The sequence below is a fragment of the Cryptomeria japonica genome, chromosome 11 (genome assembly GCF_030272615.1).
Source record: "Cryptomeria japonica chromosome 11, Sugi_1.0, whole genome shotgun sequence".
Lineage (NCBI taxonomy): Eukaryota > Viridiplantae > Streptophyta > Pinopsida > Cupressales > Cupressaceae > Cryptomeria > Cryptomeria japonica.
In genome coordinates, this window is record NC_081415.1 from 570,475,715 (window position 1) to 570,494,563 (window position 18,849).

Consider the following 18,849-nt stretch of genomic DNA (forward strand, 5'->3'; position numbering starts at 1 on the left):
CTTGAAAAATAGTACACATCCTAATCTTGTTATCACATTTAGCCATGACCACAATGTTTGAAATCCATGGGAAATAATAGATAGGATGGATGAATCCAACATCCAATAACTTTTCAATCTCAGCCTTAACAAGCAATGCTACTTTAGGGTTCATCTTTAGAATCTTTTGCTTCACAATTTTAGCATCAAGAACTAAGACAATGTTATGAGTGACCATTTTAGGATCAATTTTGGGCATGTCAGAATATATCCAAGAGAAGATTTCAAGGAATTCATGTAACAATTCAGAATATTGTTTTTGTTCCTCTTCATCAAGACATTTTCCTATCTTAATGACTTTGTCTTTGATACAAGGATCCATCCCAATATCAATAGTGTCACTTATGAGGAGATTACTTTGTTGAGGAGAGTCTTTCAACTGAGGAAATTCTTTAACTATCTCATCATTATTTGTTTCTTTCCCAAAGTAAGCCTTTGTATTTAAACAATAGGGAAAGCCACGATTATGGTGATAATGAGGAAGGTTGTCATGGACTCCTAGGAATTCAGCTAAGGAATCATCGATAGGAAAACCATCCAAAGCAAAGACACTAGAAGAGTCAAAGTCAATATGCTCTAGATATTTTATTGAGAGAGAAGTAGAAATGACATTAACACTAATAGATTCTCTCATAGAAGCTTTATTACACTCAAAAGGATCATAGCCAAGCTCGAATGTTGTATCACGAAAGTTATTTTCCAAGGGAACTTTTATCCCTTTTTCTTGGACACCGCAACCATTACCATTATATCCACACTTAGCTACTAGGATGTGAAAACCAAGACCATAAAGGTTAGCCATTTCTGTAAGATAAGGAGGGTTTTCATAAAGTAACGGGTCCAAATCCTCTAAATCAGAAACTAAGGGAGATGAAGTCTGAGAAGCCACCACAAAGTTATTACTCAATGACTCGAGTAAGGTGGATTTCCTTTTAGGTTCTTCTTCTTCTTTCTTCTTTTCAACCTTGGGTTCTTTGGGGGGAATTTTATATTTCCCTATGAAAGTAGGATTAAATTCAAGGGATCCCCAATCATCTTCTGCAAGAATCTCTTCAGGAGAAAAGACATATTTAGTGGTAGAATCAAGTTGAGAAGGCTTTTCAGGAACCTTAGGTTCATTTGAGGAATCATTGGGAGATGAACCAGAGGTAGGAGATATACTTGAGGAAATAGACACACTAGTAGGAGTAGGAGTTTTGGAATAATCATCTAAGATAGTTGGGGAAGAACCAATTGAAGAGGATTTGGATGTTGATGTTTGGAGACAAGCCTAGAGATTAGTATCACCTAGTAAGATATATGTATTATTTTTGTAAATGAGTTTAACTTCCCTATGCAATGTAGAGGGGACAACTTGCATGCTATGAATCCAAGGTCTCCCTAATAAAAAATTATATGTCAAATTTCTAGGCATGACATGAATAGGTGTGGGAAAAGTAATAGGACCTACCTTAACAGGTAAGGTGATGATATCTAATGAAGATTTACCAACATTATCAAAGTCTTGGATAGTGAGAGAATCAGGCTTAATGAGATATGTATCGACATTGATTTTATGCAACAAGTTAATGCTACAAACATTAAGGCTAGAACCATTGTCCACTAGTGTTCATCTTATCACACTATCATTTATGATAACCACAATCATTAAAGGATCATATTGATGTTGGATCTTACTAGTGGGTAACTCATCTTGGGTAAACACAATTTGAGCCTTAGGAAATGTAATAGAATCAATCAAGGAAGCCATATTATTGAATTTCACTGTGGGTGGGACATTCAAATTTTTCAAGGCATCTTGTAACATTCCATGATGGGTTGAAGAAGTTTGAATAAATCCCAAAGTGATATCTTGACAGAAGTAGATTTGAGTTGTTCAATAAGATCATATTCCTTACCAAGAGTTTGTAAAATGTGAGGTTCTTGAGGAAGAATAGATTGAGGATCGGGAAGAGAATTGATAATAATCAGATGAGGATTAGGTTGCCTACTATTTCTTGTGTTATAGGTGTGGGAAACTACATGATGACTCTCCAGAACTCTTAGTGGGATTTCCTCCTTGTATAGTAATGACAGGTTTGTTAGGAGTACTAAAGGAATCGTGACTATATCCACCTTGAACAGTGAAAAGGGGTTGATTGGGAAGTTGTGAGGTTGGGGAAGGATACACACCTTGGACTACAAAAAGAGGCTTGCTATGTTTATTCGCATTTATCATGTTGATTAACCTTTTAGATTTATTATTCTTGTTTAAATATTTAGGCAAAGATATAAAGTCATCAAGGGCATCATCCAACTTATCCACATTTATTCACATTTATCTTTTGATTCAAAGGGATACATATCCTCATAAAGGGAATTGTTGTAGGAAACCATGTTGCTAGATCTAGTGGAGGAGTTAATAGAAATGTACCCATGAGAGGAATCATTCAACTTATCTTTCTCATCACCATAAAATGGCATAGTAACAAGGTTGATCAGTTTTTGGCAAAATGAAGGTTTAGAAGGTTTAAGGTTCAAAAACTCATCTAGAGCTTCATCTAATTCATCCTTACTAAACTCATAATCAACATAATTGCATACATCATCATAATTATGAACATATTGCAAATAAAAATCTTACATTTTGAAATGGAATTTGAATAAAATATAAACACACAATGCAAGTAAATAAAGGGACATCTCTCTTCTTCTTTTTTGAAATTTTCACTTTTTTTGGAATTTTATGTTTATAAAGAAAACAAAAGATGCTAAGCCTATATCTAACAATGCAATACAATGAAAATGAGATTGAATTCATGTCGGTTTCACCAAAATGTGTAGGGGAAAAAGTGAGACTAAGCAAACAAGCTCTAATCCCACTCTCATGTACACACTATGGAATATGAAAGAGCCTAGGGAGGTAACGCACTTTGGCTACTTCTTGTGAGGAAGATAGAGCCAAGTATTACCTTTTAGGGTTTCTATTCATTTGCTACATATGAGGGGAAGAAGTGATGCAAAGTGAAGATTTGAATGATTTAACCAAGAATACAAGTATACTCAAGCAACCCTAATCTGGAAATGCAGAACTGAGAATAACTGATATATCCTTGAAAAGTACAGATTAAGAGAAAAATTCAAAGGTGCACCTGTGCTAGAAATCTGAGCCAAAATGTCTAGGATAGGAGTGCTACACCCCTATCTTGATTCTATAAACTAGAAGATGTACCCGACAGGTTGGAATCTGAGGGTTTTAAACTACTATCTTGTAAAATTTTGCTTGAAAATGGGAGGACCAGGGAGCCACGCCCTTGTCCTAGGAAGGAATAGGGCGCCATGCCCCTGTCCCAGGGGTTTTTCCTGAAATCTGGTCCCCGGAACTGTCTTTGTGAGCTATGTCAGTCCTAAAATTCGCGGTGACCCTCGGATCCTAAATCTGCACCTGTAGTGGAAAATAGGGTTTTGGGTGGCTATATGGGGTTTTGCCTTATTCAAAACCCTATTTTGGTGATTTCCACCTCAAAAAATTGCCGATTTGTATAGTAAATAGTGTGTGTAAGAATATTGTGTGTGTGCAAGATCCTAAGATGAATGCAAACAATCTAGAGAAACCCTAAAGAGTGAACCCTAAATGCTTGTAATTGACAGATTAAATTCCCTAAATCAATGATGAAAAGTGATCTAAAACATGAATATAAATCATTGTGAGGAAGGGGAGGGAGGCAGGTCCCCATAGAATAGTAAGGCCCTTCAAATAGTAGGGGGTGGTTAACCCATTAAAGACATTTTATATCTCGCAATGGTCCATTAAGAACCTCTTAGATATGTCATAATAAATATGAACACGTGTCTCAAATTGACTTCCCTAAAACCTTCATTCAGGGGTAGACTTTAAACTTGAATCAAGAGGCATATAAAAGATCAACCACTCTTCTCAATTCCAAACCAATTTAAAAGGTTATATTGCATACCTACAGACCTTCATTCAATATTTAAGATCATAAAATTCACCATACATGAGAGAACAAATTCTTATTTGCCATGGAATACCCTAGTTCAGGGTTTCATCCCTTAAAAAAAAAAATTCACCAAAAATATCACAAATTATTCAATTCTTAACTAAATTAAGTAAGACAAAAAGCACAGGAAAGAGAATTCAAATACCTTTCCAGCACATATAGCCTTTCTTCATTATTATTCCTCATGTGACCACACCAAATGTTGCAACCAGACTTCTACTGTCTTCACCAATCTGCCTTTCACCATGAACTGTAACAAATAGTCATCAATAACTTTTTAAATATTGGTCCTAAAGAAAATTGCTTCAGTCAGACTTTAAACTACTAAATTAAACAAGTTCTCTCCATGTTTCAGCCAGATCCAATAGTTAAATAATAATTTATGAGCATTTTCTCAAAAATGGGTAACCCTTGGCGGGTTTTTGTAATTATTGTAAAAACAAACATATCTTGCCAAATACTCCACAAAAATGCATAAGAAAGGATTAATCTGAAATATATTTCATTAATATATCATTCAATAACATATACATATAAAAATTACACCAAATGTGATCCTCCATGGATCTATGACAGCCATAGATTCCTTAAAACCTCATGACAGATTGAGGGTTTGATGGATAATCTTTGTCAAATCCCCTCCAAACTGATCTACCCTCTTGATTTCAACCAAAGATGGTTTTATAAACCATTTCCAACTCCTTCCTAACTACTCTAACCACCTCATGACCAATGGATTTCATTTTTACACTTTTGTTGCACTTTTTGGCAATGTTGCAACTTTGCAATTTTTACATTTTTTGCATTTTTGACATAAATGACGCTAACCCTTACATGGTCACTTTTAACACTTCAAGATAGACAAAATATGATATCTTTGGACAAAATGGCTTATTTAGCCTTAAATATTATGATTCAATGGACTCAAATAAACTTAATACATTATGAATGACTCAAATACAATAAAATTGCTCATATTATGACTTTTGACCTCCTGGTATGCTTGTGTGCTTAGGTGCCTCTACACCATAATCCCAACCTTGAAAAGTTTCCAAGTCCCTTGGAAATGTGGGTACAATGACCTGCAAGAAAAATTTTGAGCGAAAAATTCACCTTTGTCTTCATCTTTACCTCTTTATGCCTCTTTATGTTGTTGCTTCCTTCTCAAACAATCTCTTTGTGACTCCTACCAATGGAGTTTGTAGTGGCTGCCATCCAAGTACTTTTACCAACCATAAGTCCACCTCTCCATGTTGCATCACCTCACCAACAACCTTTTTGCCTCACCTAGGAGTTCTCCTCTTTGCCTCTCTCCCTAGTCTTTTGGCAATCAATGGACCATCTCATGGCCCTGGACCATCCCTTTGGCCCTTCATAGACCTTCCTTGACGAGCACCTTGCAACCAAAAACTCATCAGAAAAAACCAAATAACAAATCCTTCTTGGCTAGGTCCTAGTGTGAGTTGTCACTCCTCACACTCTCAAGCTCTTCTAGCTCTGATACCAATTTGATGCAGAGCATCTATCACAAACCATAAAACCTTCATTGAAAGGTAGACTTTAAACTTGAATCAAGAGGCATATAAAATATCAACCACTCTTCTCAATTACAAACAAATTTCAAAGGTTATATTACATCCCTATAGACCTTCATTCAATATTTCAGATCATAAAATTCACCTTAACATGAGAGAAAAAATTATTATTTTCCATGGAATACCCTAGTTCAAGGTTTCATCCCTTAAAACTTGTTTTCACCAAAAATATCACAAATTATTCAATTCTTAACTAAATTAAGTAAGACAAAAAGAACTAGAAAGAGGATTCAGAGACCTTTCCAACACATATATCCTTTCTTCATTATTAATCCTCATGTGACCACACCAAATTCTGCAACCGAACTGCTACTGCCTTCACCAGTTTGCTTTTCACCATGAATTGTAACAAACAGTCATCAATAACTTTTTAAATATTAATCCTAAAGAACATCTCTTTGGTAAAACTTTATATTATTGAGTGACACAAGTTATCTCAAATTTTTATCCAGATCCAATGGTTAAATAAAAAGTTATGAGCATTTTCCCAAAAAATGGGTAACCCTTGGCAGGGTTTTGACAATTATTGTAAAAACAAACATATATTGCCAAATACTCCACAAAAATGCATAAGAAAGGACTAATCTGAAATATATTTCATTAATGTATCATTAAATAACATATACATATAAAAATTACAACAAATGTGATCCTCCATGGATCTATGACAGCCACAGATTCCTTAAAACCTCATGATAGTTTGAGGGTTTGATGGATAATCTTTGTCAAATTCCCTCCAAACTAATTTACCCTCTTGATTTTGACCAAAAATGGTTTTATAAACCATTTCCAACTCCTTCCTAACTACTCTAACCATCTCATGACCAATGGATTTCATTTTTACACTTTGTTGCACTTTTTGGCAATGTTGCAACTTTGCAATTTTTAAAATTTTTGCATTTTTGACATAAATGACTCTAACCCTTGCATGGTCACTTTTAACACTTCAAGATGGACCAAATATGATATGTTTGGACAAAATGGTTCATTTATCCTTACATATTATGATTCAATGGACTCAAATAACCTTAATACATTATGAATGACTCAAATACAATAAAATTGCTCATATTATGACTTTTGACCTCCTGGTATGCTTGTGTGCTTAGGTGCCTCTGCACCAATGAAGCTCATACAAAGACATGGAAACAACATGAAATCATACCCAACCCCAAGGGAGAGGTACGAGTCAATCTTTAGTTGGTGATCTCCTATTGCTTTCCTATATCTTCAAAAGCCCCCAATGGATGAAAGAATACTTGATGAATGCTTGATAGGTGTTGTTGAATGTTGTTGAATACTTCAAAAGGTCTTCTCTTTCACCACATAGAAGGCTCCTTGATCCAAAAACTTTTTCCTAGATTCAATTCCTTCTAGATCTAATCGCTTTAAATGAAGAAAGAGAGCTCTTATATATGAAACCCTAGATATTAGTTTCATCCTTAGACTGAAATAGGATTTGAATTTCCTATCAATTTCTTGGGGTTAAGCATTATAATATTATAAAATTATACTCCCGAAATTTCGAGAAAAATGTCGGGGACCAGGTGCAAAGTGCACCCAGTCCGACCAACTTTTCACCAAATTTTCAAGGTCATTAGATATGATGATATTAGAGTGAATCCTAAAGTTACAATTGATTTTGAGATGTTTTGATATGCGAAATTGGGCCTTAAAGGTCAAAATAGGACATAATTAGGGTTTATGATTAAATGATTTATTGAATGAATAAAATGAAAAGGGCACGCTTAGGGTAAAGGGCCCAACTTTATAATGTTCGTAATGATCAAATATGAATTTAGATTTAATTAAAATAATTAATTAAATGCTTAAAGGAGATTAGAAATGCAAGATGCAAAACACACTAAGGCAGGTGCTAAACCAAGTGTGGAATTGTACCTCCCTAGAAAGGGTGTACAATTTACGACGCTACAGTTACTGGTACATGTCTTATAAGGTACCTAATGAAGAAGTATAACTTGTGGTTGTTCAAGGACTTCGAGATACATAGGAAGATTCTTCATTATTCTAACCTTGTTATAGCATCAAATGTTCAATTGACCAAATATGGTGGTAGACCACTAAACAAGAACCTCTAGAAGGTTCATGGGTTTGACCATGAGGAAATACTAGATATGATAAAGATTAGAGCGGATCTAAATGGTTCATTGGATTAAATGTAGATGTAAAAAATTATAATGTCAATCATACTTGGATATATGTACATATGACATTTATTTTTTAACATATAAAATACTTGAGGCATTCTAATATCAAATGTCTTTACGATATACTTATGTGCAATATAATTTTGTTTTTTAATGATTTAGATACTTGGTGTTACAATTGATGTGTGACTGTTTTTATAAAATCTAAAAATGGTGTATTGTAATAATGTTGTGCATGATTTATCACTTTTTTTCCCAAACTTCCTTGATGCACTTGATAAATAGGCCCAAAAATCATAATATAACTTTCATTCCACTCATCGTGGTAGTGAATCATTAGTTTTTACATGTATAGGTGGCCAATTTTACACTAGGAATTCCTTTCTTTTGGTTACCAAGTTGTCTGATCAATTTGAATCATACCCTACCAATGAATTCACTTAAGTGCTCAAAGTGTGAAAATTTGTCAAAATTTGATAGTGCATTTCTTGGTGCCCATGAAACACACAGATTATTTATTTGATCCCATGGGTTCATGAGTTGCCACTCTAAAAAAAACTCTCTCAGTTTAGGTAGAATTGGATCCAATTGCCCATGGCGACACTTTTTCTATTACTACAAAAAGCGTCATATGCATTCAATCAAAAGTTGCATTAAATCCTAACTTTTATTCCACTCATCATGGCAGAGAATTGTTAATGCATAATGTCTAGGTGGCCTGGTTTACACTAGTAATGTCTTTGTTTTCTCACCAACTCGTTCGATCGATCTAGGCCAACCCTACCGATGAAATCACTTAAGTGCTCAAAGTGTGAAAAATTGTCAAGATTTGATGGTGCATTGCTCGATGCCCATGACACACAAGAACAATGTCTGATCCCATGGGTTCATGAGATGCCACTCTAAAAGAACCTCTCTCAATTTAGGTAGACTTGGATCTAATTGCCCATGGTGACACTTTTTCTGTTGCGACAAAAAGTGTTAAAAGCATTCAATCAAAAGTTGCATTTTTTCCTAACTTTCATTCTTCTCATCATGGAAGTGAATCAATGGCACGTATGTGTTCAGGTAGTTTATTTTACAGTGGTAATTCTTTTGTTTCACTTGCCAACTTGTTCGATCCGTCCCGGCCATACCCTACTGACGAATTCACTTAAGTGCTCAAAGTGTGAAAAACTGTCAAACTTTGACAGTGCATTTTTTGGCACCCATGACACACACGAATGATCTATCTAATCCCATAGGGTTGTGAGATGTCACTCTAAAAAAATCTCTCTCATTCTAGGTATACTCGGATCCAACTACCCATGGTGACACTTTTTTTGTTGCAACAAAAAGCGTCAAATGCATTCAATCAAAAGTTGCATTGTGGACCTATGCAAAATTTGCACAACTAAATACAACTAAACATCTTCTATAACCTTTTCACTTCTATACACAACTGACTATGAAGTCAATGACAAACACCAAACAAGTTTGACATCCACAACAACATAACTCAACATAATTCAAGTTTCCAACACAAGTGACATTGGTGTAAAATTTGAGGTGATGGGTGCTAATGGAATAAGTATAGCAAGGGTCAAATCAAAGAAAGTAATGTTTAATTTATTTGTGATACACAACAAATATTTACTATAAGTTACCAATGGCCATAGTAACTTGGTATTTTGTAGGGATTCAATACACAAGTCTAAGAGAAGAGCCAAAGTATGTTAGCATTATTTATTTTCTAGATGACATGACAATTATTCTAACTATTGTCTTCTTTATATTCTGCACCATGTATGTTGTTTTTCAATGAATAATAAATTTGATATTCTTTTAGTTAGTATCAAATCATATACATCATTGTACCTATGTATTTAAATCAAGGTGTTTGATACCAATGGAAGAGAATGGTGTGATTATCATGTAATTATTGTTTAGAGTCATGACATTTGCAAGGATTTACATAGAAATATTATGCAAGAAGAAGAGCTAAACCAGTATGATAAATTTGTAAGTTTTGTGAATCATTTTTTAGAATGTGAAAGGCACCAAATAAGATGTGATTTTTAGGAAGGCCACTTTTTAATAGTTCTAAAAAATAACATGTTCTATTTTTTGGATGTCACCATTTTGTAAGGCTTTGAGCTAGCATGGAGGAAATGAAACCCACAAATTGAAAACGAAAGGTGGGATAAGAAATTATATATTTTCATGTGCAATTAACTATATTTTCTAGTCTCTAATTATTAGGATAATGTGCATAGTCAAATGAAACCATAGATAAGAATTATTATGTGTTGAAGAGAAACCTAAACCATGTTTGATGACTATTTTAAACAAGTATGAGACAGATTTGGTGCCATAAAATTTCCCAAGTTGAAACAATATGTTGTACAAAAGGAGATTCATTGGATGTAAGTTGGAGATTAGGCATTGATATTGGAGAAAATGATCAAAAAATAAATATTTCAATAATAAGGATACATTCTAGTAGCTAAATATGAGGGAAAGTGTTATACAATGTACATGGTAGTTATTATGCTTGGATATATGGATGGAGTGATTGTTTCTATTACCCCTCTTACTAGTGCTACTTGTGGAGGGTAATAGGGTCATACTGGAGGCTAGTGACACTAGAGGATGGAAGATTTCCATCATCTCAAGCTATCTTTTTACCTTGAGATGGTGCTTTGTATGAGAAGGACTTTTGATTTGTTTGCTTTCCTTTTTTGATGTTGATATATTTGAAAAATGTATATATTGTGAAGTTTAATTTTTGGAGATAGGTGAGAGATTTGGTGTTGAGCTCAATAAGGATTGTTGTCCAATAATTTAATTTTTGTGATTCTCTATATGTACTATCTATATTTTATATTGATACATACTTTTAGGCTTCATGCCTTTTGCCAAAAAAAAAAATTGTGATGGAAGAGTTAAAGGAAATGGGAACTTGGGACTTCAACTCAGAGCTACACTTTTACAAGGGCCATGAAATAGCTTGATGGAGTTCCACCTAGTTCGGGATTTGTTTCTTGATAGAATCATCTTCTCAAGAATATGTATCTATTTTATGTAATCAACAAGTTTTCTTCTATAAGCCTTAAAGGGGGCCCCTTGTCAAGGCAAAGGTTAAATTTTCAAGGACAAATTTATAGGAACATTGTAATAAAGGAGGGAATGTTACCATTTTTCTATTGTTTGATTGACGTGATAGTTATTCTAACCATTTTTTTCTTTATATTCTTCATCCTTTATGTTGTTGTTTAATGAATAATAAAGTTGATCTTCCTTCAAGTAATCATATTGTCCACCTCAATGCATTGGATGTTATAGGTAAGCCTAGTGGTAATGTGGTGGAAGAAAAAATAAAATAGAATGGTAATGATGCCTCTAATTTAGGATTTTATATGTGCATTGAGTAGGATATTGATAGCTACTTTTTCCTTCATTTCATGTGGTACATGTGTTCATAAGTACATGTTGTTTGTATGTTTCTTTTAAATGTAATATATCGTGTTAGTGCTCTATGGGTCATGCTTGCTATCTAGTTCATGGGAGTGTGCTATAGGTTGTAGTATTTTGTTGGTATGTTAGGGTGATAGGGATTTTTGTTATATTTTAAAAGTTTTATCCTTTCTATGTAGTTTTTTATTGTCCATTATAGTTGCTAAGACAAATATTTATTTATATTCTATTTCTTATATTTTCATGTTAGGGACCCTAGAGACTACCCAAATAATTAATCTAAATGTATATAGTTATTAAGGCCGTGGTATGGTGGTCAAATTTTATCATTATTACATCAATCACCCAATAATCTAACACTAATTTGTAATGTTTCTTAGACAAAATTGATTTATTAAAATTATGAATTGTATTTTGAGAATATTAAATACTTTTTAAGTTTATAATATACTATTAAATTGTCTATATGTTCATATTCTATCTTTCAAGTTTTTACAGTGCTTAAAAAAGTAATGGCTTAAAATTATTATCAATGTAAGAATTTATTTTAAATTTATGTTATTTATTGATATTTAACATATTAAATATATTATAAATAAAAATGAAAGAGAAATATAAGAGAAGAGTCATAAATATATTTGTATACGATTGATATATAATATTTCTTATGGTTAAGAAATCAAATAATATTATTTTATTTAATTAAAGGTTATTTTATTTTACTTTAGAATTATTTTATTTATTGCACATGTATAAATGATTTCAAATATTAGATATTAATTAATAAAAATGTTAACACTCTCATACCATCACTCTACCCCTTACTAATTACTATCATTATTAAATACCTTTTACCATTAATTAACACACTTTACCTCACTCTTATACCTTGCCCATTTAAAAAATCCATTTTAAGTCAATTTAAAATTATGTTCTCTCTAATATTTAAAGATCCTAATTCCCTAAAAACATAGATTTTTTTGTTGACATTGGTGGAGATGCTTAATTGGACTAATTTTTCTTCCCAAAGAACTATCTAAGCCAAAATTGGGTTTATGGCAATTGGAGTATAGACCTTGTGTTTGGCTCACTCCAAGTTAGTGACCCAAACACAAACTTAGAAGCCACTTTCATCGCTCTGAACATTACTATGAACGAGACCTTATATCCCATTTTCTTTAATATAAGTACTTTGGGAAGCACCTCAACATCCACACCTAGGGTAGGTTGAACTACTTCTTTATAGATATAAGATCCACTTCCATAACTTGTGAGAGTCCTCGACACTATTATGCTTCCCTTGAGGTTTTCCGCTATGATAGAAGGGTAACTCAATTTATATGGAGGGAGAGGGTTTTCCATACATGTTGTACCATCCCTTGTCATATTTATAAGTTGTGTTGTGGTGGCTACAGTTCCACATACAAACTTTATCATGCTTATTACATCATAGTGGTAAATGAGGTCCAGATCTAAGGTTGCCAATGAATTGCTATGCCTTGATCTATAATCAAATGGTCATGTTATGTTCCTCGTAGGGTTTCTAACTATGGGTTTGTTTGTCGTATCCATAAAAAAATGTTGTTGTGAATGTATTATAAATTCATCGGTACTGGGTGCCAACAATTATAATTTCTTATATGGAAAGTTCTAAACGAATAACAAGTGTTGTGATAAACAAACCAAATATCACCTAAATTGGTGTTAACTTTTTGTCTCAATTTAATAAACAGTAAAAGTTATAATTTTAAAATTAAAAAATATATATTAGAAAACTAAATATCTTTAAGAAAAAATATATTAACTAAAAATAATAACGCAATAATATTTTTAATTAAAAACAATAATGTAAAAGTAATTTTAAATGTTCTTTAGATTGATTTATTAAAATTATGAAATTGTATATTGAGAATATAAAATATTTTTAGGTTTACAATATACTATTATACTTTCTATATGTTCATATTTCTTTGTTATAGATTATGTAAGAATATATTTTTAATTTATGTTATATATATAAGAGAGGAGTCATAAATATGTTTATGCACAATTGAGACATAATATTTATTACAAATGATATATCAAGTGGATATTATCTTATTTGATTAGAAGTTATTTTATTTTAGAATTATTTTGATTACTACACATCCATATAAGATTTTAGATATAAGATAAAAAATTTAAAAACAAACCTTAACACACTCATATAATCACTCTTCCCCATACTAATTCCTACCATTATAAAATACCTCTTACCATTAATTGACACACTTTATGACCTCCCTCACTTAAAAATCCCTTTTAAGTCACTTTGAAATAGTCTTGTCTAAAATTTAAAGAGCCTCATTTACTAAAAGCATAGACTTCCTTGTGAGAATAACTTCAATTTTTTATTGACATGGGTGGAGACCCTCGATTGGACTAATTTTTATTCCCAAAGAACTGACTAAGCCGAACTTGGGTTTACAGCAATTGGACTGTAAACCTTGTGTTTACCATCACTCCACGTTAGCGACCCAAACACAAACTGAGAAGCCGCTTTCATTACTGTGAACTTGACTTTGAATGAGACCTTGTCTCCCTTTTTCTTAAATTTGAGTACATTGGGAAGCACTTCAACATCCACGCCTGGAGGACAATGAACAATTGCTTTATAGACATAAGATCCGCTTCCAAAATTTGTGAGAGTCCTCGATATTGTTACACTTCCCTTAAGGTTTGCCACTGCAATGGAAGGGTAATTCAAGTTATATGGAGGGGTAGGGCTTCCCATGCATGTTGTACCATCCCTTGTCACATTTCTAAGTTGGGCTGTGGTGGCTCCAATGCCACACATAAAATTTATCATGTCTATCACATCATAGTGGTAAACGAGTCCCGGATCTAAAGCTGCCACTGGATTGATATGCCCTGATCCATAATCAAATGGCCCTGTTATGTTCCCTATAGGGCTTCTGATTATGGGCTTGTTTGTCGTATCTGTAACAAATGCTGTTGTGCATGTATTGTAAATTCATCAGTATTGGGTTCCAGCAATTGCAATTTCATATATGAGAAATTCTTAAAAGAATGATATGTGTTCCGATAGGTTTTGATTTCTTTAGGTGGTTCATAAAAAAATTACATTATTTTTTTCAATAAAAATTATTTATAAATAGGATTTCAAATGAAGAACCTAAATAAATCAAAGTTTAAAATGTTTTATTTAAATCAAAATTCAAATATTTACCTGTTGTCATGATAGCGGACTGGATTGCAGCAGGACTCCATGTGGGCCGTTGCGATTTGATAAAAGCAGCTAGACCGGACACATGTGGGCAAGACATGGATGTTCCAGAAATAATGTTGAAATCCACCGACCGATTACCAGTAAAATCTAATGATACCGGTGGCCATGCTGCCAATATGTTAACTCCAGGTGCTGTAATATCGGGCTAAAGTACCCATGCACAAATTATTGTTCTCACAGTTTAGTGATTTGAGCTTTGGAAAATGAAATTCAAAGTTAATCTCATTATTAAAATAAAATCAGCAGACAGATAAAAAGAAATGGCTCACTTTGATGATGTCTGGAGTTAAGCTGTTGGGACCTAAAGAAGAAAATACTGCCATTTGAGGCGCTGGCATAGTGTTCATGATTGTGGTAGTGGTTTTGATGTATGCTGTAGGGTTCCTGATAATCACAATCAATTCATAAGAGTTGATCAAACAATAGGAAATCATAGATGGAGCAATGCACATTAGGGCTAAACAATGATTAAAAATTCTGAGAGGGTTTACTTACTTTGTCGAGGTCATGTATGCCATAAGTTGTGCTCCTTGTTGTGCTCCTATTTGTGTACCAGGTATTACAAATTGGACTGTAACATCCGTTTTGATTGGGTCGATAACTATGATACCCACACCTCCAGCTTCTTTCACTACTTTACCCTTCAATGGTTTCTTATCCGTTGCGCCAGATACCATGCAAACCACTATCTTTCCTTTTACTTTTGAAGGATCTAGTGAATTCTCAATGCAAAGACTGGTATTGAACGTATGACATGAGTAAAATTTCTATACAAGCATTAGTAAACAAGTAAAATATTTTCAATCTTTTTATAATACCTTGCATTTGTCTGAGAGATACCAGGGGCAGCAGAGCTGCTTCCAGCCACAATACCCGTAAATTCACTTTGTGGGTAAGGATTTACAGCTTGCCCCTGCAATGGGAAAGCCAATATGTGATTCAGATTCTATTCAAATTTGGGTTGAAACAAATAGTTCTACATAATAAACACATATGTTTCTAATTTTTTAAAAGTAGACAATGGTAGCCAACTAAAAGATAAATTGCTAAGCTTATTCCAGCAATTGATCCAAAGCCGACTAGAAGTTTTTACATAAGGACAAGGAAGAATTTTTCATGATTACCTTCAAGACAATATTGTTACCCAGAATTACATTAGAAGCGAAGCTCCTATCAATAGAAGAGGCCGCAACAGTGAAAATCCAAGGAGCCACATTGGCAACAGATCCAGGAACCCCATCGTTTCCAGCAGACGCAGAAGTAAGGATTCCATTCCTAAATGCATGAAAAGCTCCAATCGATACAACATCTACAAAGTAATCTGGCAGAGGAACAGCAGAGCCTACTGACAAGGATATGACATCGACTCCATCGTTGACGGCATCGTCAAAAGCAGCCAGCAAATCTGCATCGTTGCAAAGAATGAACCAACATGCTTTGTAAATAGCAAGCCGAGCACCGGGAGCACCTCCTCTTGCTGTGCCTCTCCCAAAACCGTATACATTTGCATTATCGACCAATGCTCCCGCTGTAGTGGAGGCTGTGTGGCTTCCATGGCCCTCTGCGTCACGGGGAGAACGAAAGAATATAGCTCCATTTGATTCCAACGGTCCATTCTGTGCTTCAAACCCTTTAAGGTAGAAACGTGCGCCAATTATTTTCCTGCATTAGGTTTCCAGTCAGGTTATAATATGTTTGAGCTTTGTTACTAGTTTCCATCAGAGGAATACGTTAGAAGATGGGTCAGACCCAAAATAAAGATGGATTGAATTAAGTAACTCAATAGTTCAATGGTAGAGCATCCCAACATTAAATAGATGTTCAAGGTTTGAGTCATAAGATGAAAAGCTTAACATGGTATCAAATTTTAGATCAACAAAGTCAAGTTAAGTTATGATCGTGAACACTTATGAAGGGGTGTGTCACAAAATGAGCCATACTTAAACCAAAGATGAATCAGTCTCATGAGGACCAATAGCTCAATGGTAGAGCATCCCATGAATAAATGGGTGGTCCAAGGTTTGTATCTAAGTTAGCTTAGAAAAATTTAACAGATAGTATCATAGCCTAAGTTAAGCTAAGATCCATAAGTCTAGTAATGTGGGTCAAAGGAAGTGTTGGAAAATGAGCTATAAGCAAATTGAAGATAGACCAATCATCAAAGGGACCTAGGTCAAGCCAGGATCCCTACTCTCTTAATGCGGGTCAAAAAGAGCTAATTCAAGCTAGGATCCCTATTTTCTATAATGTGGGTGAAAAGAGCTAAGTCAAGGTAGGGTCCCTATTCCTTGTAATGTGAGTCTAGGAAGGTGTTGGAAAATGAGCCAAAAACAAATTGATAATAGACCAATCATCAAAAAGGTCGATTACTCAGTCATCATAAAACACTTACAACAAACAGAAAATCCAATATTCACCTCATTAACTTTTCATAGATTAACTGTATATTTGTTAAAGATATCATTTGACAAATTGACCATTTTTAAGAAAAAGAAAATGAGGCAAGGGTTATGAATTATGTCTGAAACATATCGTAAGGATTGTCTTATTAATTCTCACTATTTTATATTACCAAAGAAAAACAATCAATAATTTGACTGAAAACAAATCATTTCTTATTTTTGTTCTCATCAACATTTTAGATCACACTCTATGATCTATCATAAACCGAAACCTTTATAAAAAAAACACAATAAAATTTATATCCTCGAACCAATCAATACTAATTCAAATTTTACCTGTTACAATGGTGCGCATCGAACTGAGGGCCCGTTTGACACGTTCCTTTAAAGTGACTTGGAACTGGTGGCAAACCGGCATCACTGAAGCTTTTTGATTCCGGCCAAACACCTACATTATTATCCAATTCTTAAGGAATGTTAAGACGGAGATTAATTTTCAGGTGTCCTTCCTTTTATAATGACGGTTAACTTATGCTATATGAATAACGTTAAACTATTTTACAGAACCCAGCTCTGCAACTTACCGCCATCAATTATTCCTACGATAACATCTGATTGGGCATTCACACAATCTTCTGAGTACGTGCTTTTACTCACAAAGTTGATCGGCTGCCCGTAAACTCCCATGAGCGCGTCGTATCAAGGCGCCGTGTTTTACTTTCGAAAACTGAAATCACCTCATCCATTTCTGCAACAATTATAGATTTAATTCAGTACATGTTCTTCAACTACTAAGCTTTAATGATCATCCATTTCTGCAATAAATATAGATGCACTCCATTAAATGTTCTTCACTTACTTAAATTCAATGATCATCCATGTCGTATCATTACCTGATAGAGAAGCAGCTTCCTCAGGAGTTAGCAATGCAGAGAAACCTCTGAAGCTTTTTGCATAATGATGAATTATACCATCATTTACTCCGACTCTGTTCAAAGTCATTTCACATTGAGAATCAAATACATGAGAGTATAATTAATTCTGTTACATTTAATTCCACCTGTTCTAGAGTCTAGATATACAACCACAAAGTAGCAGTAAAAGGATCTTATAAGTTAAACAATTGTTTTTGGAACTGGTAATTTTGGTCAGGTTTAAACAACATACTTAAAAGTTTTAATTTGTTTGAGTAGTTCATTTTAAATTACACTTGTCTTTTTAATAGAATTCATTTATTAGTGTGCTTTCAAATGAATCACTTAAGTAAGCTTAAATCTTATTGAAAAACGGAGAATGATTTCAGATGAGCCATCAAAATAAATCAAGAAAGTATACTAATAAATAGACCCTACTGAAAGTTTTGATTTGTTTAAGTGGTTCATATGAAATTGCATTAGCCTTTCTAATAGAGCCCATCTATTAATGTGCTTTCAAATGAACCACTTAAGTAAGTTTGGGTTCTATTAATGTGCTTTCAAATGAACCACTTAAGTAAGTTCAAATCTTATTGAAAAACCAAATATGATTTCAGGTGAGCCACCAAAATAAGTCAAGAAAGCATACTAATAAATAGACCCTACTGAAAAAGAGTGATTCAAATGAACCAGCTAAATATATCAAATCTTAAAATACACTATTTAAAGTTAAACGATAATTTATAAAACAATGACAGGGAAGTTGCCCATTCAACAGCTTAAAATAGTTGAAAATTTCTAAGAGAGTTTCAAAACATTTGATATGGGTTAAAAAATTCATCATTCTGCGATTCCATTTTTATTCAAAACTAGGGAACATTTTTTAATTCTAAGCCCTTCTAAAGTAAATAAACCAGTTAGTATTGAATGACAGACCTTCCAGTGGTCACTTGGGCATGAAGTTCTTGGTTGGAATATATTGTAG

At 33.7% G+C, this 18,849-nt stretch overlaps 1 pseudogene; it reads right to left on the reverse strand.

The window, feature by feature from the left end:
• Positions 1-17,952, reverse strand: part of LOC131064761 (subtilisin-like serine-protease S) — a 92,269-nt pseudogene extending 74,317 nt beyond the window's left edge.
• Between the last annotated feature and the right edge of the window lie 897 nt (positions 17,953-18,849).